The 24,432-nt window shown below is 41.6% G+C and overlaps 101 pseudogenes; all 101 read left to right on the forward strand.

The window, feature by feature from the left end:
• Positions 1–214: 214 nt before the first annotated feature.
• LOC142669677 (5S ribosomal RNA) lies at positions 215–333 on the forward strand (annotated as a pseudogene).
• A 67-nt stretch (positions 334–400) lies between these two features.
• On the forward strand, positions 401–519 carry LOC142670090 (5S ribosomal RNA; annotated as a pseudogene).
• Positions 520–586: 67 nt separating this feature from the next.
• Positions 587–705, forward strand: LOC142669297 (5S ribosomal RNA; annotated as a pseudogene).
• A 439-nt stretch (positions 706–1,144) lies between these two features.
• Positions 1,145–1,263, forward strand: LOC142669116 (5S ribosomal RNA; annotated as a pseudogene).
• A 67-nt stretch (positions 1,264–1,330) lies between these two features.
• Positions 1,331–1,449, forward strand: LOC142669246 (5S ribosomal RNA; annotated as a pseudogene).
• Positions 1,450–1,516: 67 nt separating this feature from the next.
• LOC142670022 (5S ribosomal RNA) lies at positions 1,517–1,635 on the forward strand (annotated as a pseudogene).
• Positions 1,636–1,702: 67 nt separating this feature from the next.
• Positions 1,703–1,821, forward strand: LOC142669146 (5S ribosomal RNA; annotated as a pseudogene).
• A 67-nt stretch (positions 1,822–1,888) lies between these two features.
• Positions 1,889–2,007, forward strand: LOC142669107 (5S ribosomal RNA; annotated as a pseudogene).
• A 67-nt stretch (positions 2,008–2,074) lies between these two features.
• Positions 2,075–2,193, forward strand: LOC142670405 (5S ribosomal RNA; annotated as a pseudogene).
• A 253-nt stretch (positions 2,194–2,446) lies between these two features.
• On the forward strand, positions 2,447–2,565 carry LOC142669861 (5S ribosomal RNA; annotated as a pseudogene).
• Positions 2,566–2,632: 67 nt separating this feature from the next.
• Positions 2,633–2,751, forward strand: LOC142669655 (5S ribosomal RNA; annotated as a pseudogene).
• A 67-nt stretch (positions 2,752–2,818) lies between these two features.
• LOC142670034 (5S ribosomal RNA) lies at positions 2,819–2,937 on the forward strand (annotated as a pseudogene).
• Positions 2,938–3,004: 67 nt separating this feature from the next.
• On the forward strand, positions 3,005–3,123 carry LOC142669149 (5S ribosomal RNA; annotated as a pseudogene).
• Positions 3,124–3,748: 625 nt separating this feature from the next.
• On the forward strand, positions 3,749–3,867 carry LOC142669750 (5S ribosomal RNA; annotated as a pseudogene).
• A 67-nt stretch (positions 3,868–3,934) lies between these two features.
• Positions 3,935–4,053, forward strand: LOC142669488 (5S ribosomal RNA; annotated as a pseudogene).
• A 67-nt stretch (positions 4,054–4,120) lies between these two features.
• Positions 4,121–4,239, forward strand: LOC142669888 (5S ribosomal RNA; annotated as a pseudogene).
• A 67-nt stretch (positions 4,240–4,306) lies between these two features.
• On the forward strand, positions 4,307–4,425 carry LOC142669529 (5S ribosomal RNA; annotated as a pseudogene).
• A 67-nt stretch (positions 4,426–4,492) lies between these two features.
• Positions 4,493–4,611, forward strand: LOC142669731 (5S ribosomal RNA; annotated as a pseudogene).
• Positions 4,612–4,678: 67 nt separating this feature from the next.
• LOC142669187 (5S ribosomal RNA) lies at positions 4,679–4,797 on the forward strand (annotated as a pseudogene).
• A 67-nt stretch (positions 4,798–4,864) lies between these two features.
• On the forward strand, positions 4,865–4,983 carry LOC142670548 (5S ribosomal RNA; annotated as a pseudogene).
• A 67-nt stretch (positions 4,984–5,050) lies between these two features.
• On the forward strand, positions 5,051–5,169 carry LOC142669384 (5S ribosomal RNA; annotated as a pseudogene).
• A 439-nt stretch (positions 5,170–5,608) lies between these two features.
• Positions 5,609–5,727, forward strand: LOC142669395 (5S ribosomal RNA; annotated as a pseudogene).
• Positions 5,728–5,794: 67 nt separating this feature from the next.
• LOC142670449 (5S ribosomal RNA) lies at positions 5,795–5,913 on the forward strand (annotated as a pseudogene).
• Positions 5,914–5,980: 67 nt separating this feature from the next.
• LOC142669767 (5S ribosomal RNA) lies at positions 5,981–6,099 on the forward strand (annotated as a pseudogene).
• Positions 6,100–6,724: 625 nt separating this feature from the next.
• On the forward strand, positions 6,725–6,843 carry LOC142669751 (5S ribosomal RNA; annotated as a pseudogene).
• Positions 6,844–7,096: 253 nt separating this feature from the next.
• On the forward strand, positions 7,097–7,215 carry LOC142669889 (5S ribosomal RNA; annotated as a pseudogene).
• A 67-nt stretch (positions 7,216–7,282) lies between these two features.
• Positions 7,283–7,401, forward strand: LOC142669530 (5S ribosomal RNA; annotated as a pseudogene).
• Positions 7,402–7,468: 67 nt separating this feature from the next.
• LOC142669199 (5S ribosomal RNA) lies at positions 7,469–7,587 on the forward strand (annotated as a pseudogene).
• Positions 7,588–7,654: 67 nt separating this feature from the next.
• Positions 7,655–7,773, forward strand: LOC142670046 (5S ribosomal RNA; annotated as a pseudogene).
• A 439-nt stretch (positions 7,774–8,212) lies between these two features.
• Positions 8,213–8,331, forward strand: LOC142669397 (5S ribosomal RNA; annotated as a pseudogene).
• Positions 8,332–8,398: 67 nt separating this feature from the next.
• Positions 8,399–8,517, forward strand: LOC142670450 (5S ribosomal RNA; annotated as a pseudogene).
• Positions 8,518–8,584: 67 nt separating this feature from the next.
• LOC142669355 (5S ribosomal RNA) lies at positions 8,585–8,703 on the forward strand (annotated as a pseudogene).
• A 67-nt stretch (positions 8,704–8,770) lies between these two features.
• Positions 8,771–8,889, forward strand: LOC142670661 (5S ribosomal RNA; annotated as a pseudogene).
• Positions 8,890–8,956: 67 nt separating this feature from the next.
• Positions 8,957–9,075, forward strand: LOC142670023 (5S ribosomal RNA; annotated as a pseudogene).
• Positions 9,076–9,142: 67 nt separating this feature from the next.
• On the forward strand, positions 9,143–9,261 carry LOC142670451 (5S ribosomal RNA; annotated as a pseudogene).
• A 67-nt stretch (positions 9,262–9,328) lies between these two features.
• Positions 9,329–9,447, forward strand: LOC142670686 (5S ribosomal RNA; annotated as a pseudogene).
• A 67-nt stretch (positions 9,448–9,514) lies between these two features.
• LOC142670107 (5S ribosomal RNA) lies at positions 9,515–9,633 on the forward strand (annotated as a pseudogene).
• Positions 9,634–9,700: 67 nt separating this feature from the next.
• LOC142670006 (5S ribosomal RNA) lies at positions 9,701–9,819 on the forward strand (annotated as a pseudogene).
• A 67-nt stretch (positions 9,820–9,886) lies between these two features.
• On the forward strand, positions 9,887–10,005 carry LOC142670452 (5S ribosomal RNA; annotated as a pseudogene).
• A 253-nt stretch (positions 10,006–10,258) lies between these two features.
• LOC142670026 (5S ribosomal RNA) lies at positions 10,259–10,377 on the forward strand (annotated as a pseudogene).
• Positions 10,378–10,444: 67 nt separating this feature from the next.
• Positions 10,445–10,563, forward strand: LOC142669458 (5S ribosomal RNA; annotated as a pseudogene).
• A 253-nt stretch (positions 10,564–10,816) lies between these two features.
• Positions 10,817–10,935, forward strand: LOC142669598 (5S ribosomal RNA; annotated as a pseudogene).
• Positions 10,936–11,002: 67 nt separating this feature from the next.
• LOC142670059 (5S ribosomal RNA) lies at positions 11,003–11,121 on the forward strand (annotated as a pseudogene).
• A 67-nt stretch (positions 11,122–11,188) lies between these two features.
• On the forward strand, positions 11,189–11,307 carry LOC142670100 (5S ribosomal RNA; annotated as a pseudogene).
• A 67-nt stretch (positions 11,308–11,374) lies between these two features.
• Positions 11,375–11,493, forward strand: LOC142669249 (5S ribosomal RNA; annotated as a pseudogene).
• A 67-nt stretch (positions 11,494–11,560) lies between these two features.
• On the forward strand, positions 11,561–11,679 carry LOC142669785 (5S ribosomal RNA; annotated as a pseudogene).
• A 67-nt stretch (positions 11,680–11,746) lies between these two features.
• On the forward strand, positions 11,747–11,865 carry LOC142669207 (5S ribosomal RNA; annotated as a pseudogene).
• Positions 11,866–11,932: 67 nt separating this feature from the next.
• On the forward strand, positions 11,933–12,051 carry LOC142669645 (5S ribosomal RNA; annotated as a pseudogene).
• A 67-nt stretch (positions 12,052–12,118) lies between these two features.
• On the forward strand, positions 12,119–12,237 carry LOC142670071 (5S ribosomal RNA; annotated as a pseudogene).
• A 67-nt stretch (positions 12,238–12,304) lies between these two features.
• LOC142670155 (5S ribosomal RNA) lies at positions 12,305–12,423 on the forward strand (annotated as a pseudogene).
• A 67-nt stretch (positions 12,424–12,490) lies between these two features.
• On the forward strand, positions 12,491–12,609 carry LOC142669118 (5S ribosomal RNA; annotated as a pseudogene).
• A 67-nt stretch (positions 12,610–12,676) lies between these two features.
• On the forward strand, positions 12,677–12,795 carry LOC142669248 (5S ribosomal RNA; annotated as a pseudogene).
• Positions 12,796–12,862: 67 nt separating this feature from the next.
• Positions 12,863–12,981, forward strand: LOC142669266 (5S ribosomal RNA; annotated as a pseudogene).
• A 67-nt stretch (positions 12,982–13,048) lies between these two features.
• On the forward strand, positions 13,049–13,167 carry LOC142670709 (5S ribosomal RNA; annotated as a pseudogene).
• Positions 13,168–13,234: 67 nt separating this feature from the next.
• On the forward strand, positions 13,235–13,353 carry LOC142670574 (5S ribosomal RNA; annotated as a pseudogene).
• Positions 13,354–13,420: 67 nt separating this feature from the next.
• On the forward strand, positions 13,421–13,539 carry LOC142670065 (5S ribosomal RNA; annotated as a pseudogene).
• Positions 13,540–13,606: 67 nt separating this feature from the next.
• LOC142670459 (5S ribosomal RNA) lies at positions 13,607–13,725 on the forward strand (annotated as a pseudogene).
• A 253-nt stretch (positions 13,726–13,978) lies between these two features.
• On the forward strand, positions 13,979–14,097 carry LOC142670361 (5S ribosomal RNA; annotated as a pseudogene).
• Positions 14,098–14,164: 67 nt separating this feature from the next.
• LOC142669286 (5S ribosomal RNA) lies at positions 14,165–14,283 on the forward strand (annotated as a pseudogene).
• A 67-nt stretch (positions 14,284–14,350) lies between these two features.
• LOC142670585 (5S ribosomal RNA) lies at positions 14,351–14,469 on the forward strand (annotated as a pseudogene).
• Positions 14,470–14,722: 253 nt separating this feature from the next.
• LOC142669739 (5S ribosomal RNA) lies at positions 14,723–14,841 on the forward strand (annotated as a pseudogene).
• Positions 14,842–14,908: 67 nt separating this feature from the next.
• Positions 14,909–15,027, forward strand: LOC142670471 (5S ribosomal RNA; annotated as a pseudogene).
• A 439-nt stretch (positions 15,028–15,466) lies between these two features.
• On the forward strand, positions 15,467–15,585 carry LOC142669353 (5S ribosomal RNA; annotated as a pseudogene).
• Positions 15,586–15,652: 67 nt separating this feature from the next.
• Positions 15,653–15,771, forward strand: LOC142669357 (5S ribosomal RNA; annotated as a pseudogene).
• Positions 15,772–15,838: 67 nt separating this feature from the next.
• On the forward strand, positions 15,839–15,957 carry LOC142670061 (5S ribosomal RNA; annotated as a pseudogene).
• A 67-nt stretch (positions 15,958–16,024) lies between these two features.
• LOC142670664 (5S ribosomal RNA) lies at positions 16,025–16,143 on the forward strand (annotated as a pseudogene).
• A 67-nt stretch (positions 16,144–16,210) lies between these two features.
• On the forward strand, positions 16,211–16,329 carry LOC142670142 (5S ribosomal RNA; annotated as a pseudogene).
• Positions 16,330–16,396: 67 nt separating this feature from the next.
• On the forward strand, positions 16,397–16,515 carry LOC142669578 (5S ribosomal RNA; annotated as a pseudogene).
• A 253-nt stretch (positions 16,516–16,768) lies between these two features.
• Positions 16,769–16,887, forward strand: LOC142669855 (5S ribosomal RNA; annotated as a pseudogene).
• A 67-nt stretch (positions 16,888–16,954) lies between these two features.
• Positions 16,955–17,073, forward strand: LOC142669045 (5S ribosomal RNA; annotated as a pseudogene).
• A 67-nt stretch (positions 17,074–17,140) lies between these two features.
• Positions 17,141–17,259, forward strand: LOC142670397 (5S ribosomal RNA; annotated as a pseudogene).
• Positions 17,260–17,326: 67 nt separating this feature from the next.
• Positions 17,327–17,445, forward strand: LOC142670275 (5S ribosomal RNA; annotated as a pseudogene).
• Positions 17,446–17,512: 67 nt separating this feature from the next.
• LOC142669631 (5S ribosomal RNA) lies at positions 17,513–17,631 on the forward strand (annotated as a pseudogene).
• A 439-nt stretch (positions 17,632–18,070) lies between these two features.
• Positions 18,071–18,189, forward strand: LOC142670101 (5S ribosomal RNA; annotated as a pseudogene).
• A 67-nt stretch (positions 18,190–18,256) lies between these two features.
• Positions 18,257–18,375, forward strand: LOC142670540 (5S ribosomal RNA; annotated as a pseudogene).
• Positions 18,376–18,442: 67 nt separating this feature from the next.
• LOC142669290 (5S ribosomal RNA) lies at positions 18,443–18,561 on the forward strand (annotated as a pseudogene).
• Positions 18,562–18,628: 67 nt separating this feature from the next.
• Positions 18,629–18,747, forward strand: LOC142670027 (5S ribosomal RNA; annotated as a pseudogene).
• A 67-nt stretch (positions 18,748–18,814) lies between these two features.
• On the forward strand, positions 18,815–18,933 carry LOC142669410 (5S ribosomal RNA; annotated as a pseudogene).
• A 253-nt stretch (positions 18,934–19,186) lies between these two features.
• Positions 19,187–19,305, forward strand: LOC142669359 (5S ribosomal RNA; annotated as a pseudogene).
• A 67-nt stretch (positions 19,306–19,372) lies between these two features.
• Positions 19,373–19,491, forward strand: LOC142669954 (5S ribosomal RNA; annotated as a pseudogene).
• Positions 19,492–19,558: 67 nt separating this feature from the next.
• LOC142669251 (5S ribosomal RNA) lies at positions 19,559–19,677 on the forward strand (annotated as a pseudogene).
• Positions 19,678–19,930: 253 nt separating this feature from the next.
• LOC142669646 (5S ribosomal RNA) lies at positions 19,931–20,049 on the forward strand (annotated as a pseudogene).
• Positions 20,050–20,116: 67 nt separating this feature from the next.
• On the forward strand, positions 20,117–20,235 carry LOC142670083 (5S ribosomal RNA; annotated as a pseudogene).
• A 67-nt stretch (positions 20,236–20,302) lies between these two features.
• LOC142670588 (5S ribosomal RNA) lies at positions 20,303–20,421 on the forward strand (annotated as a pseudogene).
• A 67-nt stretch (positions 20,422–20,488) lies between these two features.
• On the forward strand, positions 20,489–20,607 carry LOC142670402 (5S ribosomal RNA; annotated as a pseudogene).
• A 253-nt stretch (positions 20,608–20,860) lies between these two features.
• LOC142670413 (5S ribosomal RNA) lies at positions 20,861–20,979 on the forward strand (annotated as a pseudogene).
• A 67-nt stretch (positions 20,980–21,046) lies between these two features.
• LOC142670040 (5S ribosomal RNA) lies at positions 21,047–21,165 on the forward strand (annotated as a pseudogene).
• Positions 21,166–21,418: 253 nt separating this feature from the next.
• On the forward strand, positions 21,419–21,537 carry LOC142670186 (5S ribosomal RNA; annotated as a pseudogene).
• Positions 21,538–21,604: 67 nt separating this feature from the next.
• Positions 21,605–21,723, forward strand: LOC142670005 (5S ribosomal RNA; annotated as a pseudogene).
• A 67-nt stretch (positions 21,724–21,790) lies between these two features.
• LOC142669119 (5S ribosomal RNA) lies at positions 21,791–21,909 on the forward strand (annotated as a pseudogene).
• A 67-nt stretch (positions 21,910–21,976) lies between these two features.
• On the forward strand, positions 21,977–22,095 carry LOC142670381 (5S ribosomal RNA; annotated as a pseudogene).
• Positions 22,096–22,162: 67 nt separating this feature from the next.
• On the forward strand, positions 22,163–22,281 carry LOC142669409 (5S ribosomal RNA; annotated as a pseudogene).
• Positions 22,282–22,348: 67 nt separating this feature from the next.
• LOC142670711 (5S ribosomal RNA) lies at positions 22,349–22,467 on the forward strand (annotated as a pseudogene).
• A 67-nt stretch (positions 22,468–22,534) lies between these two features.
• On the forward strand, positions 22,535–22,653 carry LOC142670575 (5S ribosomal RNA; annotated as a pseudogene).
• Positions 22,654–22,720: 67 nt separating this feature from the next.
• On the forward strand, positions 22,721–22,839 carry LOC142669298 (5S ribosomal RNA; annotated as a pseudogene).
• Positions 22,840–22,906: 67 nt separating this feature from the next.
• LOC142670483 (5S ribosomal RNA) lies at positions 22,907–23,025 on the forward strand (annotated as a pseudogene).
• Positions 23,026–23,278: 253 nt separating this feature from the next.
• Positions 23,279–23,397, forward strand: LOC142669167 (5S ribosomal RNA; annotated as a pseudogene).
• A 67-nt stretch (positions 23,398–23,464) lies between these two features.
• LOC142669468 (5S ribosomal RNA) lies at positions 23,465–23,583 on the forward strand (annotated as a pseudogene).
• Positions 23,584–23,650: 67 nt separating this feature from the next.
• Positions 23,651–23,769, forward strand: LOC142669310 (5S ribosomal RNA; annotated as a pseudogene).
• A 253-nt stretch (positions 23,770–24,022) lies between these two features.
• LOC142670453 (5S ribosomal RNA) lies at positions 24,023–24,141 on the forward strand (annotated as a pseudogene).
• A 67-nt stretch (positions 24,142–24,208) lies between these two features.
• LOC142670672 (5S ribosomal RNA) lies at positions 24,209–24,327 on the forward strand (annotated as a pseudogene).
• The last annotated feature ends 105 nt before the right edge of the window (positions 24,328–24,432 follow it).

Below are 24,432 nucleotides of genomic sequence, written 5' to 3' on the forward strand. Positions count from 1 at the left end.
AAAAGGACTATGGATTTAAGCCTTTAATATCTAGGGCCATTCTAAGCTGAATGTCCCTGCTCTCGTCAGATCGCAGAAGTTACACAGCTTAAGGCCTCGCTGGTACCAGTGTGGGAGACTGTCTGGGAATGCGTGGTGCGGTTGACTTTTTATTATGTTGTTTAGATTTTGTTTCACAATAGATTAAATAGGACTATGGATTAAGGCTTTTAATGTCAATGGCTATTCTAAGCTGAATGTGCCTGCTCTCGTCAGATCGCAGAAGTTACACAGCTTAAGGCCTCGCTAGTAACAGTGTGGGAGACTGTCTGGGAATCCGTGGTGCGGTTGACTTTTTATTATGTCGTTTAGATTTTGTTTCACAATCGATTAAAAAGGACTATGGATTAAAGCAATTAATGTCAATGGCCATTCTAAGCTGAATGTGCCTGCTCTCGTTAGATCGCAGAAGTTACACAGCTTAACGCCTCGCTAGTACCAGTGTGGGTGACTGTCTTGGAATCCGTGGTGCGGTTGACTTTTTATTATGTCGTTTAGATTTTGTTTCACAATAGATTAAATAGGACTATGGATTAAAGCATTTAACGTCAATGGCCATTCTAAGCTGAATGTGCCTGCGCTCGTCAGATCGCAGAAGTTACACAGCTTAAGGCCTCGCTAGTACCAGTGTGGGAGACTGTCTGGGAATCCGTGGTGCGGTTGACTTTTTATTATGTTGTTTAGATTTTGTTTCACAATAGATTAAATAGGACTATGGATTAAGGCTTTTAATGTCAATGGCCATTCTAAGCTGAATGTGCCTGCTCTGGTCTTATCGCAGAAGTTACACAGCTTAAGGCCGCGCTAGTACCAGTGTGGGAGACTGTCTGGGAATCCGTGGTGCGGTTGACTTTTTATTATGTCATTTAGATTTTGTTTCACAATCGATTAAAAAGGACTATGGATTAAAGCATTTAATGTCAATGGCCATTCTAAGCTGAATGTGCATGCTCTCGTTAGATTGCAGAAGTTAAACAGCTTAATGTCTCGCTAGTACCAGTGTGGGAGACTGTCTGGGAATCCGTGGTGCGGTTGACTTTTTATTATTTCGTTTAGATTTTGTTTCACAATAGATTAAATTGGACTATGGATTAAAACATTTAACGTCAATGGCCATTCTAAGCTGAATGTGCCTGCTCTCGTCAGATCGCAGAAGTTACACAGCTTAAGGCCTCGCTAGTACCAGTGTGGGAGACTGTCTGGGAATCCGTGGTGCGGTTGAATTTTTATTATGTCGTTTAGATTTTGTTTCACAATCGATTAAAAAGGACTATGGATTAAAGCATTTAATGTCAATGGCCGTTCTAAGCTGAATGTCCCTGCTCTCGTCAGATCGCAGAAGTTACACAGCTTAAGGCCTCGCTAGTACCAGTGTGGGAGACTGTCTGGGAATCCGTGGTGCGGTTGACTTTTTATTATGTCGTTTAGATTTTGTTTCACAATAGATTAAATAGGACTATGGATTAAGGCTTTTAATGTCAATGGCCATTCTAAGCTGAATGTGCCTGCTCTCGTCAGATCGCAGAAGTTACACAGCTTAAGGCCTCGCTAGTACCAGTGTGGGAGACTGTCTGGGAATCCGTGGTGCGGTTGACTTTTTATTATGTCGTTTAGATTTTGTTTCACAATCGATTAAAAAGGACTATGGATTAAAGCATTTAATGTCAATGGCCATTCTAAGCTGAATGTGCCTGCTCTCGTCAGATCGCAGAAATTACACAGCTTAAGGCCTCGCTAGTACCAGTGTGGGAGACTGTCTGGGAATCCGTGGTGCGGTTGAGTTTTTATTATGTCGTTTAGATTTTGTTTCACAATAGATTAAATAGGACTATGGATTAAAGCATTTAATGTCAATGGCCATTCTAAGCTGAATGTGCCTGCTCTCGTCAGAACGCAGAAGTTACACAGCTTAAGGCCTCGCTAGTACTAGTGTGGGAGACTGTCTGGGAATACGTGGTGCGGTTGACTTTTTATTATGTCGTTTAGATTTTGTTTCACAATCGATTAAAAAGGACTATGGATTAAAGCATTTAAAGTCAATGGCCATGCTAAGCTGAATGTGCCTGCTCTCGTCAGAGCGCAGAAGTTACACAGCTTAAGGCCTCGCTAGTACTAGTGTGGGAGACTGTCTGGGAATCCGTGGTGCGATTGACTTTTTATTATGTCGTTTAGATTTTGTTTCACAATCGATTAAAAAGGACTATGGATTAAAGCATTTAATGTCAATGGCCATTCTAAGCTGAATGTGCCTGCTCTCGTCAGAGCGCAGAAGTTACCCAGCTTAAGGCCTCGCTAGTACCAGTGTGGGAGACTGTCTCGGAATCCGTTGTGCGGTTGAATTTTTATTATGTCGTTTAGATTTTGTTTCACAATCGATTAAAAAGGACTATGGATTAAAGCATTTAATGTCAATGGCCATTCTAAGCTGAATGTCCCTGCTCTCGTCAGATCGCAGAAGTTACTCAGCTTAAGGCCTCGCTAGTACCAGTGTGGGAGACTGTCTGGGAATCCGTGGTGCGGGTGACTTTTTATTATGTCGTTTAGATTTTGTTTCACAATCGATTAAAAAGGACTATGGATTAAAGCCTTTAATGTCAATGGCCATTCTAAGCTGAATGTCCCTGCTCTCGTCAGATCGCAGAAGTTACACAGCTTAAGGCCTCGCTGGTACCAGTGTGGGAGACTGTCTGGGAATGTGTGGTGCGGTTGACTTTTTATTATGTCGTTTAGATTTTGTTTCACAATCGATTTAAAAGGACTATGGATTAAAGCATTTAATGTCAATGGCCATTCTAAGCTGAATGTGCCTGCTCTCGTCAGATCGCAGAAGTTACACAGCTTAAGGCCTCGCTAGTACCAGTGTGGGAGACTGTCTGGGAATCCGTGGTGCGGTTGACTTTTTATTATGTCGTTTAGATTTTGTTTCACAATCGATTAAAAAGGACTATGGATTAAAGCATTTAATGTCAATGGCCATTCTAAGCTGAATGTGCCTGCTCTCGTCAGATCGCAGAAGTTACACAGCTTAAGGCCTTGCTAGTACCAGTGTGGGAGGCTGTCTGGGAATCCATGGTGCGGTTGACATTTTATTATGTCGTTTAGAATTTGTTTCACAATCGATTAAAAATAATAATAAACTAAAGCTTTAAAAGTTAATGGCTATTCTTAGGTGTAATGTGCCTTTTCTCGTCAAATCGCAGATCAATAACACTTTAACACCTCGCTAGTAACAGTGTGGGAGACATTCTGGGCTTCCGTGGTGCTGTTGACTTTTTATTATGTCGTTTAGAATTTCTTTCACAATTGTTTAAAAATAAAAATAGACTAAAGCTTTAAAAGTTAATAGCCATTCTAAGCTTAAATGTGCCTTTTCTCGTCAAATCGCAGATATATAACACTTTAAGGCCTCGCTAGTACGAGTGTGAGAGACTGTCTGGGAATCCGAGGTGCGGTTGACTTTTTATTATGTCGTTTAGATTTGTTTCACAATCGATTAAAATGGACTATGGATTAAAGCATTTAATGTCAATGGCCATTCTAAGCTGAATGTGCCTGCTCTCGTCAAATCGCAGAAGTTACACAGCTCAAGGCCTCGCTAGTACGAGTGTGAGAGACTGTCTGGGAATCCGAGGTACGGTTGACTTTTCATTATGTCGTTTAGATTTGTTTCACAATCGATTAAAATGGACTATGGATTAAAGCATTTAATGTCAATGACCATTCTAAGCTGAATGTGCCTGCTCTCGTCAGATCGCAGAAGTTACACAGCTCAAGGCCTCGCTAGTACCAGTGTGGGACACTGTCTGGGAATCCGTGGTGCGGTTGACTTTTTATTATGTCGTTTAGATTTTGTTTCACAATCGATTAAAAAGGACTATGGATTAAAGCATTTAATGTCAATTGCCATTCTAAGCTGAATGTGCCTGCCCTCGTCAGATCGCAGAAGTTACACAGCTTAAGGCCTCGCTAGTACCAGTGTGGGAGACTGTCTGGGAATCCGTGGTGCGGTTGCCTTTTTATTATGTTGTTTAGATTTTGTTTCACAATCGATTAAAAAGGACTATGGATTAAAGCATTTATTGTCAATGGCCATTCTAAGCCGAATGTGCCTGCTCTCGTCAGATCGCAGAAGTTTCACAGCTTAAGGCCTCGCTAGTACCAGTGTGGGAGACTGTCTGGGAATTCGTGGTGCGGTTGACTTTTTATTATGTCGTTTAGATTTTGTTTCACAATCGATTAAAAAGGACTATGGATTAAAGCATTTAATGTCAATGGCCATTCTCAGCTGAATGTCCCTGCTCTCGTCTGATCGCAGAAGTTACACAGCTTAAGGCCTCGCTAGTACCAGTGTGGGAGACTGTCTGGGAATCCGTGGTGCGGTTGCCTTTTTATTATGTCGTTTAGATTTTGTTTCACAATCGATTAAAAAGGACTATGGATTAAAGCATTTAAAGTCAATGGCCATTCTAAGCTGAATGTGCCTGCTCTCGTCAGATCGCAGAAGTTACACAGCTTAAGGCCTCGCTAGAACCAGTGTGGGAGACTGTCTGGGAATCCGTGGTGCGGTTGACTTTGTATTATGTCGTTTAGATTTTTTTTCACAATCGATTAAAAAGGACTATGGATTAAAGCATTTAATGTCAATGGCCATTCTAAGCTGAATGTGCCTGCTCTCGTCAGATCGCAGAAGTTACACAGCTTAAGGCCTCGCTAGTACCAGTGTGGGAGACTGTCTGGGAATCCGTGGTGCTGTTGAATTTTTATTATGTCGTTTAGATTTTGTTTCACAATCGATTAAAAAGGACTATGGATTAAAGCATTTAATGTCAATGGCCATTCTAAGCTGAATGTGCCTGCTCTCGTCAGATCGCAGAAGTTACACAGCTTAAGGCTTCGCTAGTACCAGTGTGGGAGACTGTCTGGGAATCCGTGGTGCTGTTGAATTTTTATTATGTCGTTTAGATTTTGTTTCACAATCGATTAAAAAGGACTATGGAATAAAGCATTTAATGTCAATGGCCATTCTAAGCTGAATGTGCCTGCTCTCGTCAGATCGCAGAAGTTATACAGCTTAAGGCCTCGCTAGTACCAGTGTGGGAGACTGTCTGGGAATCCGTGGTGCGGTTGACTTTTTATTATGTCGTTTAGATTTTGTTTCACAATATATTAAATAGGACTATGGATTAAAGCATTTAACGTCAATGGCCATTCTAAGCTGAATGTGCCTGCTCTCATCAGAACGCAGAAGTTACACAGCTTAATGCCTCGCTAGTACCAGTGTGGGAGACTGTCTGGTAATCCGTGGTGCGGTTGAGTTTTTATTATGTCGTTTAGATTTTGTTTCACAATCGATTAAAAAGGACTATGGATTAAAGCATTTAATGTCAATGGCCATTCTAAGCTGAATGTCCCTGCTCTCGTCAGATCGCAGAAGTTACACAGCTTAAGGCCTCGCTAGCACCAGTGTGGGAGACTGTCTGGGAATTCGTGGAGCGGTTGAATTTTTATTATGTTGTTTAGATTTTGTTTCACTATCGATTAAAAAGGACTATGGATTAAAGCGTTTAATGTCAATGGCCATTCTAAACTGAATGTCCCTGCTCTCGTCAGATCGCAGAAGTTACACAGCTTAAGGCCTCGCTAGTACCGGTGTGGGAGACTGTCTGGGAATCCGTGGTGCGGTTGACTTTTTATTATGTTGTTTAGATTTTGTTTCACAATAGATTAAATAGGACTATGGATTAAGGCTTTTAATGTCAATGGCCATTCTAAGCTGAATGTCCCTGCTCTCGTCAGATCGCAGAAGTTACACAGCTTAAGGCCTCGCTAGTACCAGTGTGGGAGACTGTCTGGGAATCCGTGGTGCGGTTGACTTTTTATTATGTTGTTTAGATTTTGTTTCACAATAGATTAAATAGGACTATGGATTAAGGCTTTTAATGTCAATGGCCATTCTAAGCTGAATGTGCCTGCTCTCGTCAGATTGCAGAAGTTACACAGCTTAAGGCCTTGCTAGTACCAGTGTGGGAGGCTGTCTGGGAATCCATGGTGCGGTTGACATTTTATTATGTCGTTTAGAATTTGTTTCACAATCGATTAAAAATAATAATAAACTAAAGCTTTAAAAGTTAATGGCTATTCTTAGGTGTAATGTGCCTTTTCTCGTCAAATCGCAGATCAATAACACTTTAACACCTCGCTAGTAACAGTGTGGGAGACATTCTGGGCTTCCGTGGTGCTGTTGACTTTTTATTATGTCGTTTAGAATTTCTTTCACAATTGTTTAAAAATAAAAATAGACTAAAGCTTTAAAAGTTAATAGCCATTCTAAGCTTAAATGTGCCTTTTCTCGTCAAATCGCAGATATATAACACTTTAAGGCCTCGCTAGTACGAGTGTGAGAGACTGTCTGGGAATCCGAGGTGCGGTTGACTTTTTATTATGTCGTTTAGATTTGTTTCACAATCGATTAAAATGGACTATGGATTAAAGCATTTAATGTCAATGGCCATTCTAAGCTGAATGTGCCTGCTCTCGTCAGATCGCAGAAGTTACACAGCTCAAGGCCTCGCTAGTACGAGTGTGAGAGACTGTCTGGGAATCCGAGGTACGGTTGACTTTTCATTATGTCGTTTAGATTTGTTTCACAATCGATTAAAATGGACTATGGATTAAAGCATTTAATGTCAATGACCATTCTAAGCTGAATGTGCCTGCTCTCGTCAGATCGCAGAAGTTACACAGCTCAAGGCCTCGCTAGTACCAGTGTGGGACACTGTCTGGGAATCCGTGGTGCGGTTGACTTTTTATTATGTCGTTTAGATTTTGTTTCACAATCGATTAAAAAGGACTATGGATTAAAGCATTTAATGTCAATTGCCATTCTAAGCTGAATGTGCCTTCCCTCGTCAGATCGCAGAAGTTACACAGCTTAAGGCCTTGCTAGTACCAGTGTGGGAGACTGTCTGGGAATCCGTGGTGCGGTTGCCTTTTTATTATGTTGTTTAGATTTTGTTTCACAATCGATTAAAAAGGACATTGGATTAAAGCATTTATTGTCAATGGCCATTCTAAGCCGAATGTGCCTGCTCTCGTCAGATCGCAGAAGTTTCACAGCTTAAGGCCTCGCTAGTACCAGTGTGGGAGACTGTCTGGGAATTCGTGGTGCGGTTGACTTTTTATTATGTCGTTTAGATTTTGTTTCACAATCGATTAAAAAGGACTATGGATTAAAGCATTTAATGTCAATGGCCATTCTCAGCTGAATGTCCCTGCTCTCGTCTGATCGCAGAAGTTACACAGCTTAAGGCCTCGCTAGTACCAGTGTGGGAGACTGTCTGGGAATCCGTGGTGCGGTTGCCTTTTTATTATGTCGTTTAGATTTTGTTTCACAATCGATTAAAAAGGACTATGGATTAAAGCATTTAAAGTCAATGGCCATTCTAAGCTGAATGTGCCTGCTCTCGTCAGATCGCAGAAGTTACACAGCTTAAGGCCTCGCTAGTACCAGTGTGGGAGACTGTCTGGGAATCCGTGGTGCTGTTGAATTTTTATTATGTCGTTTAGATTTTGTTTCACAATCGATTAAAAAGGACTATGGATTAAAGCATTTAATGTCAATGGCCATTCTAAGCTGAATGTGCCTGCTCTCGTCAGATCGCAGAAGTTACACAGCTTAAGGCCTCGCTAGTACCAGTGTGGGAGACTGTCTGGGAATCCGTGGTGCGGTTGACTTTTTATTATGTTGTTTAGATTTTGTTTCACAATATATTAAATAGGACTATGGATTAAAGCATTTAACGTCAATGGCCATTCTAAGCTGAATGTGCCTGCTCTCATCAGAACGCAGAAGTTACACAGCTTAATGCCTCGCTAGTACCAGTGTGGGAGACTGTCTGGTAATCCGTGGTGCGGTTGAGTTTTTATTATGTCGTTTAGATTTTGTTTCACAATCGATTAAAAAGGACTATGGATTAAAGCATTTAATGTCAATGGACATTCTAAGCTGAATGTCCCTGCTCTCGTCAGATCGCAGAAGTTACACAGCTTAAGGCCTCGCTGGTACCAGTGTGGGAGACTGTCTGGGAATTCGTGGAGCGGTTGAAATTTTATTATGTTGTTTAGATTTTGTTTCACTATCGATTAAAAAGGATTATGGATTAAAGCATTTAATGTCAATGGCCATTCTAAACTGAATGTCCCTGCTCTCGTCAGATCGCAGAAGTTACACAGCTTAAGGCCTCGCTAGTACCGGTGTGGGAGACTGTCTGGGAATCCGTGGTGCGGTTGACTTTTTATTATGTTGTTTAGATTTTGTTTCACAATAGATTAAATAGGACTATGGATTAAGGCTTTTAATGTCAATGGCCATTCTAAGCTGAATGTCCCTGCTCTCGTCAGATCGCAGAAGTTACACAGCTTAAGGCCTCGCTAGTACCAGTGTGGGAGACTGTCTGGGAATCCGTGGTGCGGTTGACTTTTTATTATGTTGTTTAGATTTTGTTTCACAATAGATTAAATAGGACTATGGATTAAGGCTTTTAATGTCAATGGCCATTCTAAGCTGAATGTCCCTGCTCTCGTCAGATCGCAGAAGTTACACAGCTTAAGGCCTCGCTAGTACCAGTGTGGGAGACTGTCTGGGAATCCGTGGTGCGGTTGAATTTTTATTATGTCGTTTAGATTTTGTTTCACAATCGATTAAAAAGGACTATGGATTAAAGGATTTATCGTCAATTGCCATTCTAAGCTGAATGTGCCTGCTCTCGTCAGAACGCAGAAGTTACACAGCTTAAGGCCTCGCTAGTACCAGTGTGGGAGACTGTCTGGGAATTCGTGGTGCGGTTGACTTTTTATTATGTCGTTTAGATTTTGTTTCACAATAGATTAAATAGGACTATGGATTAAAGGATTTAACGTCAATTGCCATTCTAAGCTGAATGTGCCTGCTCTCGTCAGAACGCAGAAGTTACACAGCTTAAGGCCTCACTAGTACCAGTGTGGGAGACTGTCTGGGAATTCGTGGTAAGGTTGAATTTTTATTATGTCGTTTAGATTTTGTTTCACAATCGATTAAAAAGGACTATGGATTAAAGCATTTAATGTCAATGGCCATTCTAAGCTGAATGTCCCTGCTCTCGTCAGATCGCAGAAGTTACACAGCTTAAGGCCTCGCTAGTACCAGTGTGGGAGACTGTCTGGGAATCCGTGGTGCGGTTGACTTTTTATTATGTCGTTTAGATTTTGTTTCACAATCGATTAAAAAGGACTATGGATTAAAGCATTTAATGTCAATGGCCATTCTAAGCTGAATGTGCCTGCTCTCGTCAGATCGCAGAAGTTACACAGCTTAAGGCCTCGCTAGTACCAGTGTGGGAGACTGTCTTGGAATCCGTGGTGCGGTTGACTTTTTATTATGTCGTTTAGATTTTGTTTCACAATAGATTAAATAGGACTATGGATTAAAGCATTTAACGTCAATGGCCATTCTAAGCTGAATGTGCCTGCTCTCATCAGAACGCAGAAGTTACACAGCTTAATGCCTCTCTAGTACCAGTGTGGGAGACTGTCTGGGAATCCGTGGTGCGGTTGAGTTTTTATTATGTCGTTTAGATTTTGTTTCACAATCGATTAAAAAGGACTATGGATTAAAGCATTTAATGTCAATGGCCATTCTAAGCAGAATGTCCCTGCTCTCGTCAGTTCGCAGAAGTTACACAGCTTAAGGCCTCGCTAGTACCAGTGTGGGAGACTGTCTGGGAATCCGTGGTGCGGTTGACTTTTTATTATGTCGTTTAGATTTTGTTTCACAATCGATTAAAAAGGACTATGGATTAAAGCATTTTATGTCAATGGCCATTCTAAGCTGAATGTCCCTGCTCTCGTCAGATCGCAGAAGTTACACAGCTTAAGGCCTCGCTAGTACCAGTGTGGGAGACTGTCTGGGAATCCGTGGTGCGGTTGACTTTTTATTATGTCGTTTAGATTTTGTTTCACAATCGATTAAAAAGGACTATGGATTAAAGCATTTAATGTCAATGGCCATTCTAAGCTGAATGTGCCTTCTCTCGTCAGATCGCCGAAGTTACACAGCTTAAGGCCTCGCTAGTACCAGTGTGGGAGACTGTCTGGGAATCCGTGGTGCGGTTGCATTTTTGTTATGTCGTTTAGATTTTGTTTCACAATCGATTAAAAAGGACTATGGATTAAAGCATTTAATGTCAATGGCCATTCTAAACTGAATGTCCCTGCTCTCGTCAGATCGCAGAAGTTACACAGCTTAAGGCCTCGCTAGTACCAGTGTGGGAGACTGTCTGGGAATCCATGGTGCGGTTGACTTTTTATTATGTTGTTTAGATTTTGTTTCACAATAGATTAAATAGGACTATGGATTAAGGCTTTTAATGTCAATGGCCATTCTAAGCTGAATGTGCCTGCTCTCGTCAGATCGCAGAAGTTACACAGCTTAAGGCCTCGCTAGTACCAGTGTGGGAGACTGTCTGGGAATCAGTGGTGCGGTTGCCTTTTTATTATGTCGTTTAGATTTTGTTTCACAATCGATTAAAAAGGACTATGGATTAAAGCATTTAATGTTAATGGCCATTCTAAGCTGAATGTGCCTGCTCTCGTTAGATCGCAGAAGTTACACAGCTTAACGCCTCCCTAGTACCAGTGTGGGAGACTGTCTGGGAATCCGTGGTGCGGTTGCATTTTTATTATGTCGTTTAGATTTTGTTTCACAATAGATTAAATAGGACTATGGATTAAATCATTTAACGTCAATGGCCATTCTAAGCTGAATGTGCCTGCTCTCGTCAGATCGCAGAAGTTACCCAGCTTAAGGCCTCGCTAGTACCAGTGTGGGAGACTGTCTGGGAATCCGTGGTGCTGTTGACTTTTTATTATGTCGTTTAGATTTTGTTTCACAATCGATTAAAAAGGACTATGGATTAAAGCATTTAATGTCAATGGCCATTCTAAGCTGAATGTGCCTGCTCTCGTCAGATCGCAGAAGTTACACAGCTTAAGGCCTCGCTAGTACCAGTGTGGGAGACTGTCTGGGAATCCGTGGTGCGGTTGACTTTTTATTATGTCGTTTAGATTTTGTTTCACAATCGATTAAAAAGGACTATGGATTAAAGCATTTAACGTCAATGGCCATTCTAAGCTGAATGTGCCTGCTCTCGTCAGAACGCAGAAGTTACATAGCTTAAGTCCTCGCTAGTACCAGTGTGGGAGACTGACTTGGAATCCGTGGTGCGGTTGACTTTTTATTATGTTGTTTAGATTATGTTTCACAATAGATTAAATAGGACTATGGATTAAGGCTTTTAATGTCAATGGCCATTCTAAGCTGAATGTGACTGCTCTCGTCAGATCGCAGAAGTTACACAGCTTAAGGCCTCGCTAGTACCAGTGTGGGAGACTGTCTGGGAATCCGTGGTGCGGTTGACTTTTTATTATGTCGTTTAGATTTTGTTTCACAATCGATTAAAAAGGACTATGGATTAAAGCATTTAAAGTCAATGGCCATTCTAAGCTGAATGTGCCTGCTCTCGTTAGATCGCAGAAGTTACACAGCTTAACGCCTCGCTAGTACCAGTGTGGGAGACTGTCTGGGAATCCGTGGTGCGGTTGACTTTTTATTATGTCGTTTAGATTTTGTTTCACAATAGATTAAATAGGACTATGGATTAAAGCATTTAACGTCAATGGCCATTCTAAGCTGAATGTGCCTGCTCTCGTCCGAACGCAGAAGTTACACAGCTTAAGGCCTCGCTAGTACCAGTGTGGGAGACTGTCTGGGAATCTGTGGTGCGGTTGAGTTTTTATTATGTCGTTTAGATTTTGTTTCACAATCGATTAAAAAGGAATATGGATTAAAGCATTTAATGTCAATGGCCATTCTAAGCTGAATGTCCCTGCTCTCTTCAGATCGCAGAAGTTACACAGCTTAAGGCCTCGCTGGTACCAGTGTGGGAGACTGTCTGGGAATGCGTGGTGCGGTTGACTTTTTATTATGTTGTTTAGATTTTGTTTCACAATAGATTAAATAGGACTATGGATTAAGGCTTTTAATGTCAATGGCCATTCTAAGCTGAATGTGCCTGCTCTCGTCAGATCGCAGAAGTTACACAGCTTAAGGCCTCGCTAGTACCAGTGTGGGAGACTGTCTGGGAATCCGTGGTGCGGTTGACTGTTTATTATGTCGTTTAGATTTTGTTTCACAATCGATTAAAAAGGACTATGGATTAAAGCATTTAATGTCAATGGCCATTCTAAGCTGAATGTGCCTGCTCTCGTTAGATCGCAGAAGTTACACAGCTTAACGCCTCGCTAGTACCAGTGTGGGTTACTGTCTGGGAATCCGTGGTGCGGTTGACGTTTTATTATGTCGTTTAGATTTTGTTTCACAATAGATTAAAAAGGACTATGGATTAAAGCATTTAACGTCAATGGCCATTCTAAGCTGAATGTGCCTGCTCTCGTCAGATCGCAGAAGTTACACAGCTTAAGGCCTCGCTAGTACCAGTGTGGGAGACTGTCTGGGAATCCGTGGTGCGGTTGAATTTTTATTATGTTGTTTAGATTTTGTTTCACAATAGATTAAATAGGACTATGGATTAAGGCTTTTAATGTCAATGGCCATTCTAAGCTGAATGTGCCTGCTCTCGTCAGATCGCAGAAGTTACACAGCTTAAGGCCTCGCTAGTACCAGTGTGGGAGACTATCTGGGAATCCGTGGTGCGGTTGACTTTTTATTATGTCGTTTAGATTTTGTTTCACAATCGATTAAAAAGGACTATGGATTAAACCATTTAAAGTCAATGGCCATTCTAAGCTGAATGTGCCTGCTCTCGTCAGATCGCAGAAGTTACACAGCTTAAGGCCTCGCTAGTACCAGTGTGGGAGACTGTCTGGGAATCCGTGGTGCGGTTGAAATTTTATTATGTCGTTTAGATTTTGTTTCACAATCGATTAAAAAGGACTATGGATTAAAGCATTTAATGTCAATGGCCATTCTAAGCTGAATGTCCCTGCTCTCGTCAGATCGCAGAAGTTACACAGCTTAAGGCCTTGCTAGTACCAGTGTGGGAGACTGTCTGGGAATCCGTGGTGCGGTTGACTTTTTATTATGTCGTTTAGATTTTGTTTCACAATCGATTAAAAAGGACTATGGATTAAGGCATTTAATGTCAATGGCCATTCTAAGCTTAATGTGCCTGCTCTCGTCAGATCGCAGAAGTTACACAGCTTAAGGCCTCGCTAGTACCAGTGTGGGAGACTGTCTGGGAATCCGTGGTGCGGTTGACTTTTTATTATGTCGTTTAGATTTTGTTTCACAATCGATTAAAAAGGACTATGGATTAAAGCATTTAATGTCAATGGCCATTCTAAGCTGAATGTGCCTACTCTCGTCAGATCGCAGAAATTACACAGCTTAAGGCCTCGCTAGTACCAGTGTGGGAGACTGTCTGGGAATCCATGGTGCGGTTGACTTTTTATTATGTTGTTTAGATTTTGTTTCACAATAGATTAAATAGGACTATGGATAAAAGCATTTAACGTCAATGGCCATTCTAAGCTGAATGTGCCTGCTCTCGTCAGAACGCAGAAGTTACACAGCTTAAGGCCTCGCTAGTACCAGTGTGGGAGACTGTCTGGGAATCCGTGGTGCGGTTGACTTTTTATTATGTCGTTTAGATTTTGTTTCACAATCGATTAAAAAGGACTATGGATTAAAGCATTTAATGTCAATGGCCAATCTAAGCTGAATGTGCCTGCTCTCGTCAGATCGCAGAAGTTACCCAGCTTAAGGCCTTGCTAGTACCAGTGTGGGAGACTGTCTCGGAATCCGTTGTGTGGTTGAATTTTTATTATGTCGTTTAGATTTTGTTTCACAATCGATTAAAAAGGACTATGGATTAAAGCATTTAATGTCAATGGCCATTCTAAGCTGAATGTCCCTGCTCTCGTCAGATCGCAGAAGTTACACAGCTTAAGGCCTCGCTAGTACCAGTGTGGGAGACTGTCTGGGAATCCGCGGTGCTGTTGACTTTTTATTATGTCGTTTAGATTTTGTTTCACAATCGATTAAAAAGGACTATGGATTAAAGCATTTAATGTCAATGGCCATTCTAAGCTGAATGTGCCTGCTCTCGTCAGATCGCAGAAGTTACACAGCTTAAGGCCTTGCTAGTACCAGTGTGGGAGACTGTCTAGGAATCCGTGGTGCGGTTGACTTTTTATTATGTCGTTTAGATTTTGTTTCACAATCGATTAAAAAGGACTATGGATTAAAGCATTTAACGTCAATGGCCATTCTAAGCTGAATGTGCTTGCTCTCGTCAGATCGCAGAAGTTACACAGCTTAAGGCCTCGCTAGTACCAGTGTGGGAGACTGTCTGGGAATCCGTGGTGCGGTTGACTTTTTATTATGTCGTTTAGATTTTGTTTCACAATCGATTAAAAAGGACTATGGATTAAAGCATTTTAAGTCAATGCTCATTCTAAGCTGAATGTGCCTGCTCTCGTTAGATCGCAGAAGTTACACAGCTTAACGCCTCGCTAGTACCAGTGTGGGAGACTGTCTGGGAATCCGTGGTGCGGTTGACTTTTTATTATGTCGTTTAGATTTTGTTTCACAATAGATTAAATAGGACTATGGATTAAAGCATTTAACGTCAATGGCCATTCTAAGCTGAATGTGCCTGCTGTCGTCAGATCGCAGAAATTACACAGCTTAAGGCCTCGCTAGTACCAGTGTGGGAGACTGTCTGGGAATCCGTGGTGCGGTTGACTTTTTATTATGTTGTTTAGATTTTGTTTCACAATAGATTAAATAGGACTATGGATTAAAGCATTTAACGTCAATGGCCATTCTAAGCTGAATGTGCCTGCTCTCGTCAGAACGCAGAAGTTACACAGCTTAAGGCCTCGCTAGTACCAGTGTGGGAGACTGTCTGGGAATCCGTGGTGCGGTTGACTTTTTATTATGTCGTTTAGATTTTGTTTCACAATCGATTAAAAAGGACTATGGATTAAAGCATTTAATGTCAATGGCCAATCTAAGCTGAATGTGCCTGCTCTCGTCAGATCGCAGAAGTTACCCAGCTTAAGGCCTTGCTAGTACCAGTGTGGGAGACTGTCTCGGAATCTGTTGTGCGGTTGAATTTTTATTATGTCGTTTAGATTTTGTTTCACAATCGATTAAAAAGGACTATGGATTAAAGCATTTAATGTCAATGGCCAATCTAAGCTGAATGTGCCTGCTCTCGTCAGATCGCAGAAGTTACCCAGCTTAAGGCCTTGCTAGTACCAGTGTGGGAGACTGTCTCGGAATCCGTTGTGCGGTTGAATTTTTATTATGTCGTTTAGATTTTGTTTCACAATCGATTAAAAAGGACTATGGATTAAAGCATTTAATGTCAATGGCCATTCTAAGCTGAATGTCCCTGCTCTCGTCAGATCGCAGAAGTTACACAGCTTAAGGCCTCGCTAGTACCAGTGTGGGAGACTGTCTGGGAATCCGTGGTGCTGTTGACTTTTTATTAAGTCGTTTAGATTTTGTTTCACAATCGATTAAAAAGGACTATGGATTAAAGCATTTAATGTCAATGGCCATTCTAAGCTGAATGTGCATGCTCTCGTCAGAACGCAGAAGTTACCCAGCTTAAGGCCTCGCTAGTACCAGTGTGGGAGACTGTCTGGGAATCCGTGGTGCGGTTGACTTTTTATTATGTCGTTTAGATTTTGTTTCACAATCGATTAAAAAGGACTATGGATTAAAGCCTTTAATGTCAATGGCCATTCTAAGCTGAATGTCCCTGCTCTCGTCAGATCGCAGAAGTTACACAGCTTAAGGCCTCGCTGGTACCAGTGTGGGAGACTGTCTGGGAATGCATGGTGCGGTTGACTTTTTATTATGTTGTTTAGATTTTGTTTTACAATAGATTAAATAGGACTATGGATTAAGGCTTTTAATGTCAATGGCCATTCTAAGCTGAATGTGCCTGCTCTCGTCAGATCGCAGAAGTTACACAGCTTAAGGCCTCGCTAGTACCAGTGTGGGAGACTGTCTAGGAAACCGTGGTGCGGTTGACTTTTTATTATGTCGTTTAGATTTTGTTTCACAATAGATTAAATAGGACTATGGATTAAAGCATTTAACGTCAATGGCCATTCTAAGCTGAATGTGCCTGCTCTCATTAGATCGCAGAAGTTACACAGCTTAACGCCTCGCTAGTACCAGTGTGGGAGACTGTCTGGAAATCCGTGGTGCGGTTGACTTTTTATTATGTCGTTTAGATTTTGTTTCACAATAGATTAAATAGGACTATGGAATAAAGTATTTAACGTCAATGGCCATTCTAAGCTGAATGTGCCTGCTATCGTCCCAACGCAGAAGTTACACAGCTTAAGGCCTCGCTAGTACCAGTGTGGGAGACTGTCTGGGAATCCGTGGTGCGGTTGACTTTTTATTATGTCGTTTCGATTTTGTTTCACAATCGATTAAAAAGGACTATGGATAAAAGCCTTTAATGTCAATGGCCATTCTAAGCTGAATGTCCCTGCTCTCGTCAGATCGCAGAAGTTACACAGCTTAAGGCCTCGCTGATACGAGTGTGGGAGACTGTCTGGGAATGCATGGTGCGGTTGACTTTTTATTATGTTGTTTAGATTTTGTTTCACAATAGATTAAATAGGACTATGGATTAAGGCTTTTAATGTCAATGGCCATTCTAAGCTGAATGTGCCTGCTCTCGTCAGATCGCAGAAGTTACACAGCTTAACGCCTCGCTAGTACCAGTGTGGGTTACTGTCTGGGAATCCGTGGTGCGGTTGACTTTTTATTATGTCGTTTAGATTTTGTTTCACAATAGATTAAATAGGACTATGGATTAAATCATTTAACGTCAATGGCCATTCTAAGCTGAATGTACCTGCTCTCGTCAGATCGCAGAAGTTACCCAGCTTAAGGCCTCGCTAGTACCAGTGTGGGAGACTGTCTGGGAATCCGTGGTGCTGTTGACTTTTTATTATGTCGTTTAGATTTTGTTTCACAATCGATTAAAAAGGACTATGGATTAAAGCATTTAATGTCAATGGCCATTCTAAGCTGAATGTGCCTGCTCTCGTCAGATCGCAGAAGTTACGCAGCTTAAGGCCTCGCTAGTACCAGTGTGGGAGACTGTCTGGGAATCCGTGGTGCGGTTGACTTTTTATTATGTCGTTTAGATTTTGTTTCACAATCGATTAAAAAGGACTATGGATTAAAGCATTTAACGTCAATGGCCGTTCTAAGCTGAATGTGCCTGCTCTCGTCAGAACGCAGAAGTTACATAGCTTAAGTCCTCGCTAGTACCAGTGTGGGAGACTGTCTTGGAATCCGTGGTGCGGTTGACTTTTTATTATGTTGTTTAGATTTTGTTTCACAATAGATTAAATAGGACTATGGATTAAGGCTTTTAATGTCAATGGCCATTCTAAGCTGAATGTGACTGCTCTCGTTAGATCGCAGAAGTTAAACAGCTTAACGCCTCGCTAGTACCAGTGTGGGAGACTGTCTGGGAATCCGTGGTGCGGTTGACTTTTTATTATTTCGTTTAGATTTTGTTTCACAATAGATTAAATAGGACTATGGATTAAACCATTTAACGTCAATGGCCACTCTAAGCTGAATGTGCCTGCTCTCGTCATATTGCAGAAGTTACACAGCTTAAGGCCTCGCTAGTACCAGTGTGGGAGACTGTCTGGGAATCCGTGGTGCGGTTGACTTTTTATTATGTCGTTTAGATTTTGTTTCACAATAGATTAAATAGGACTATGGATTAAATCATTTAACGTCAATATCCATTCTAAGCTGAATGTGCCTGCTCTCGTCAGAACGCAGAAGTTACACAGCTTAAGGCCTCGCTAGTTCCAGTGTGGGAGACTGTCTGGGAATCCGTGGTGCGGTTGAATTTTTATTATGTCGTTTAGATTTTGTTTCACAATCGATTAAAAAGGACTATGGATTAAAGCATTTTATGTCAATGGCCATTCTAAACTGAATGTCCCTGCTCTCGTCAGATCGCAGAAGTTACACAGCTTAAGGCCTCGCTAGTAGCAGTGTGGGAGACTGTCTGGGAATCTGTGGTGCGGTTGACTTTTTATTATGTTGTTTAGATTTTGTTTCACAATAGATTAAATAGGACTATGGATTAATGCTTTTAATGTCAATGGCCATTCTAAGCTGAATGTGCCTGCTCTCGTCAGATCGCAGAAGTTACACAGCTTAAGGCCTCGCTAGTACCAGTGTGGGAGACTGTCTGGGAATCTGTGGTGCGATTGACTTTTTATTATGTCGTTTAGATTATGTTTCACAATAGATTAAATAGGACTATGGATTAAAGCATTTAACGTCAATAGCCATTCTAAGCTGAATGTGCCTGCTCTCGTCAGAACGCAGAAGTTACACAGCTTAAGGCCTCGCTAGTACCAGTGTGGGAGACTGTCTGGGAATACGTGGTGCGGTTGCATTTTTGTTATGTCGTTTAGATTTTGTTTCACAATCGATTAAAAAGGACTATGGATTAAAGCATTTAATGTCAATGGCCATTCTAAACTGAATGTCCCTGCTCTCGTCAGATCGCAGAAGTTACACAGCTTAAGGCCTCGCTAGTACCAGTGTGGGAGACTGTCTGGGAATCCATGGTGCGGTTGACTTTTTATTATGTTGTTTAGATTTTGTTTCACAATAGATTAAATAGGACTATGGATTAATGCTTTTAATGTCAATGGCCATTCTAAGCTGAATGTGCCTGCTCTCGTCAGATCGCAGAAGTTACACAGCTTAAGGCCTCGCTAGTACCAGTGTGAGAGACTGTCTGGGAATCCGTGGTGCGGTTGACTTTTTATTATGTCGTTTAGATTTTGTTTCACAATCGATTAAAAAGGACTATGGATTAAAGCATTTAAAGTTAATGGCCATTCTAAGCTGAATGTGCCTGCTCTCGTTAGATCGCAGAAGTTACACAGCTTAACGCCTCCCTAGTACCAGTGTGGGAGACTGTCTGGGAATCCGTGGTGCGGTTGCATTTTTATTATGTCGTTTAGATTTTGTTTCACAATAGATTAAATAGGACTATGGATTAAATCATTTAACGTCAATGGCCATTCTAAGCTGAATGTACCTGCTCTCGTCAGATCGCAGAAGTTACCCAGCTTAAGGCCTCGCTAGTACCAGTGTGGGAGACTGTCTGGGAATCCGTGGTGCGGTTGACTTTTTATTATGTCGTTTAGATTTTGTTTCACAATCGATTAAAAAGGACTATGGATTAAAGCATTTAACGTCAATGGCCATTCTAAGCTGAATGTGCCTGCTCTCGTCAGAACGCAGAAGTTACATAGCTTAAGTCCTCGCTAGTACCAGTGTGGGAGACTGTCTTGGAATCCGTGGTGCGGTTGACTTTATATTATGTTGTTTAGATTTTGTTTCACAATAGATTAAATAGGACTATGGATTAAGGCTTTTAATGTCAATGGCCATTCTAAGCTGAATGTGACTGCTCTCGTCAGATCGCAGAAGTTACACAGCTTAAGGCCTCGCTAGTACCAGTGTGGGAGACTGTCTGGGAATCCGTGGTGCGGTTGACTTTTTATTATGTCGTTTAGATTTTGTTTCACAATCGATTAAAAAGGACTATGGATTAAAGCATTTAAAGGCAATGGCCATTCTAAGCTGAATGTGCCTGCTCTGGTCCGAACGCAGAAGTTACACAGCTTAAGGCCTCGCTAGTACCAGTGTGGGAGACTGTCTGGGAATCTGTGGTGCGGTTGAGTTTTTATTATGTCGTTTAGATTTTGTTTCACAATCGATTAAAAAGGAATATGGATTAAAGCATTTAATGTCAATGGCCATTCTAAGCTGAATGTCCCTGCTCTCTTCAGATCGCAGAAGTTACACAGCTTAAGGCCTCGCTGGTACCAGTGTGGGAGACTGTCTGGGAATGCGTGGTGCGGTTGACTTTTTATTATGTTGTTTAGATTTTGTTTCACAATAGATTAAATAGGACTATGGATTAAGGCTTTTAATGTCAATGGCCATTCTAAGCTGAATGTGCCTGCTCTCGTCAGATCGCAGAAGTTACACAGCTTAAGGCCTCGCTAGTACCAGTGTGGGAGACTGTCTGGGAATCCGTGGTGCGGTTGACTTTTTATTATGTTGTTTAGATTTTGTTTCACAATAGATTAAATAGGACTATGGATTAAAGCATTTAACGTCAATGGCCATTCTAAGCTGAATGTGCCTGCTCTCGTCCGAACGCAGAAGTTACACAGCTTAAGGCCTCGCTAGTACCAGTGTGGGAGACTGTCTGGGAATCCGTGGTGCGGTTGAGTTTTTATTATGTCGTTTAGATTTTGTTTCACAATCGATTAAAAAGGACTATGGATTAAAGCATTTAATGTCAATGGCCATTCTAAGCTGAATGTGCCTGCTCTCGTCAGATCGCAGAAGTTACACAGCTTAAGGCCTCGCTAGTACTAGTGTGGGAGACTGTCTGGGAATCTGTGGTGCGGTTGACTTTTTATTATGTCGTTTAGATTTTGTTTCACAATCGATTAAAAAGGACTATGGATTAAAGCATTTAATGTCAATGGCCATTCTAAGCTGAATGTGCCTGCTCTCGTCAGATCGCAGAAGTTACCCAGCTTAAGGCCTCGCTAGTACCAGTGTGGGAGACTGTCTCGGAATCCGTTGTGCGGTTGAATTTTTATTATGTCGTTTAGATTTTGTTTCACAATCGATTAAAAAGGACTATGGATTAAACCATTTAATGTCAATGGCGATTCTAAGCTGAATGTCCCTGCTCTCGTCAGATCGCAGAAGTTACACAGCTTAAGGCCTCGCTAGTACCAGTGTGGGAGACTGTCTGGGAATCTGTGGTGCTGTTGACTTTTTATTATGTCGTTTAGATTTTGATTCACAATCGATTAAAAAGGACTATGGATTAAAGCATTTAATCTCAATGGCCATTCTAAGCTGAATGTGCCTGCTCTCGTCAGATCGCAGAAGTTACACAGCTTAAGGCCTCGCTAGTAACAGTGTGGGAGACTGTCTGGGAATCCGTGGTGCGGTTGACTTTTTATTATGTCGTTTAGATTTTGTTTCACAATCGATTAAAAAGGTCTATGGATTAAAGCATTTAAAGTCAATGCTCATTCTAAGCTGAATGTGCCTGCTCTCATTAGATCGCAGAAGTTACACAGCTTAACGCCTCGCTAGTACCAGTGTGGGAGACTGTCTGGAAATCCGTGGTGCGGTTGACTTTTTATTATGTCGTTTAGATTTTGTTTCACAATAGATTAAATAGGACTATGGATTAAAGCATTTAACGTCAATGGTCTTTCTAAGCTGAATGTGCCTGCTCTCGTCCCAACGCAGAAGTTACACAGCTTAAGGCCTCGCTAGTACCAGTGTGGGAGACTGTCTGGGAATCCGTGGTGCGGTTGACTTTTTATTATGTCGTTTAGATTTTGTTTCACAATCGATTAAAAAGGACTATGGATTAAAGCATTTAATGTCAATGGCCATTCTAAGCTGAATGTGCCTGCTCTCGTTAGATCGCAGAAGTTACACAGCTTAACGCCTCGCTAGTACCAGTGTGGGTTACTGTCTGGGAATCCGTGGTGCGGTTGACTTTTTATTATGTCGTTTAGATTTTGTTTCACAATAGATTAAAAAGGACTATGGATTAAAGCATTTAACGTCAATGGCCATTCTAAGCTGAATGTGCCTGCTCTCGTCAGATCGCAGAAGTTACACAGCTTAAGGCCTCGCTAGTACCAGTGTGGGAGACTGTCTGGGAATCCGTGGTGCGGTTGAATTTTTATTATGTCGTTTAGATTTTGTTTCACAATCGATTAAAAAGGACTATGGATTAAGGCATTTAATGTCAATGGCCATTGTAAGCTGAATGTGCATGCTCTCGTTAGATCGCAGAAGTTAAACAGCTTAACGCCTCGCTAGTACCAGTGTGGGAGACTGTCTGGGAATCCGTGGTGCGGTTGACTTTTTATTATTTCGTTTAGATTTTGTTTCACAATAGATTAAATAGGACTATGGATTAAACCATTTAACGTCAATGGCCATTCTAAGCTGAATGTGCCTGCTCTCGTCAGATCGCAGAAGTTACACAGCTTCAGGCCTCGCTAGTACCAGTGTGGGAGACTGTCTGGGAATCCGTGGTGCGGTTGAAATTTTATTATGTCGTTTAGATTTTGTTTCACAATCGATTAAAAAGGACTATGGATTAAAGCATTTAACGTCAATGGCCATTCTAAGCTGAATGTCCCTGCTCTCGTCAGATCGCAGAAGTTACACAGCTTAAGGCCTTGCTAGTACCAGTGTGGGAGACTGTCTGGGAATCCGTGGTGCGGTTGACTTTTTATTATGTCGTTTAGATTTTGTTTCACAATCGATTAAAAAGGACTATGGATTAAGGCATTTAATGTCAATGGCCATTCTAAGCTTAATGTGCCTGCTCTCGTCAGATCGCAGAAGTTACACAGCTTAAGGCCTCGCTAGTACCAGTGTGGGAGACTGTCTGGGAATCCGTGGTGCGGTTGACTTTTTATTATGTCGTTTAGATTTTGTTTCACAATCGATTAAAAAGGACTATGGATTAAAGCATTTAATGTCAATGGCCATTCTAAGCTGAATGTGCCTGCTCTCGTCAGATCGCAGAAATTACACAGCTTAAGGCCTCGCTAGTACCAGTGTGGGAGACTGTCTGGGAATCCGTGGTGCGGTTGACTTTTTATTATGTTGTTTAGATTTTGTTTCACAATAGATTAAATAGGACTATGGATAAAAGCATTTAACGTCAATGGCCATTCTAAGCTGAATGTGCCTGCTCTCGTCAGAACGCAGAAGTTACACAGCTTAAGGCCTCGCTAGTACCAGTGTGGGAGACTGTCTGGGAATCCGTGGTGCGGTTGACTTTTTATTATGTCGTTTAGATTTTGTTTCACAATCGATTAAAAAGGACTATGGATTAAAGCATTTAATGTCAATGGCCAATCTAAGCTGAATGTGCCTGCTCTCGTCAGATCGCAGAAGTTACCCAGCTTAAGACCTTGCTAGTACCAGTGTGGGAGACTGTCTCGGAATCCGTTGTGTGGTTGAATTTTTATTATGTCGTTTAGATTTTGTTTCACAATCGATTAAAAAGGACTATGGATTAAAGCATTTAATGTCAATGGCCATTCTAAGCTGAATGTCCCTGCTCTCGTCAGATCGCAGAAGTTACACAGCTTAAGGCCTCGCTAGTACCAGTGTGGGAGACTGTCTAGGAATCCGTGGTGCGGTTGACTTTTTATTATGTTGTTTAGATTTTGTTTCACAATCGATTAAAAAGGACTATGGATTAAAGCATTTAACGTCAATGGCCATTCTAAGCTGAATGTGCCTGCTCTCGTCAGAACGCAGAAGTTACATAGCTTAAGTCCTCGCTAGTACCAGTGTGGGAGACTGTCTGGGAATCCGTGGTGCGGTTGACTTTTTATTATGTCGTTTAGATTTTGTTTCACAATCGATTAAAAAGGACTATGGATTAAAGCATTTAATGTCAATGGCCATTCTAAGCTGAATGTGCCTGCTCTCGTCAGATCGCAGAAATTACACAGCTTAAGGCCTCGCTAGTACCAGTGTGGGAGACTGTCTGGGAATCCGTGGTGCGGTTGACTTTTTATTATGTTGTTTAGATTTTGTTTCACAATAGATTAAATAGGACTATGGATTAAAGCATTTAACGTCAATGGCCATTCTAAGCTGAATGTGCCTGCTCTCGTCAGATCGCAGAAGTTACCCAGCTTAAGGCCTTGCTAGTACCAGTGTGGGAGACTGTCTCGGAATCCGTTGTGCGGTTGAATTTTTATTATGTCGTTTAGATTTTGTTTCACAATCGATTAAAAAGGACTATGGATTAAAGCATTTAATGTCAATGGCCATTCTAAGCTGAATGTCCCTGCTCTCGTCAGATCGCAGAAGTTACACAGCTTAAGGCCTCGCTAGTACCAGTGTGGGAGACTGTCTGGGAATCCGTGGTGCGGTTGACTTTTTATTATGTTGTTTAGATTTTGTTTCACAATAGATTAAATAGGACTATGGATTAAGGCTTTTAATGTCAATGGCCATTTTAAGCTGAATGTGCCTGCTCTCGTCAGATCGCAGAAGTTACACAGCTTAAGGCCTCGCTAGTACCAGTGTGGGAGACTGTCTGGGAATCCGTGGTGCGGTTGACTTTTTATTATGTCGTTTAGATTTTGTTTCACAATCGATTAAAAAGGACTATGGATTAAAGCATTTAAAGTCAATGCTCATTCTAAGCTGAATGTGCCTGCTCTCGT

This window comes from Rhinoderma darwinii (assembly GCF_050947455.1).
Source record: "Rhinoderma darwinii isolate aRhiDar2 chromosome 1 unlocalized genomic scaffold, aRhiDar2.hap1 SUPER_1_unloc_15, whole genome shotgun sequence".
Lineage (NCBI taxonomy): Eukaryota > Metazoa > Chordata > Amphibia > Anura > Rhinodermatidae > Rhinoderma > Rhinoderma darwinii.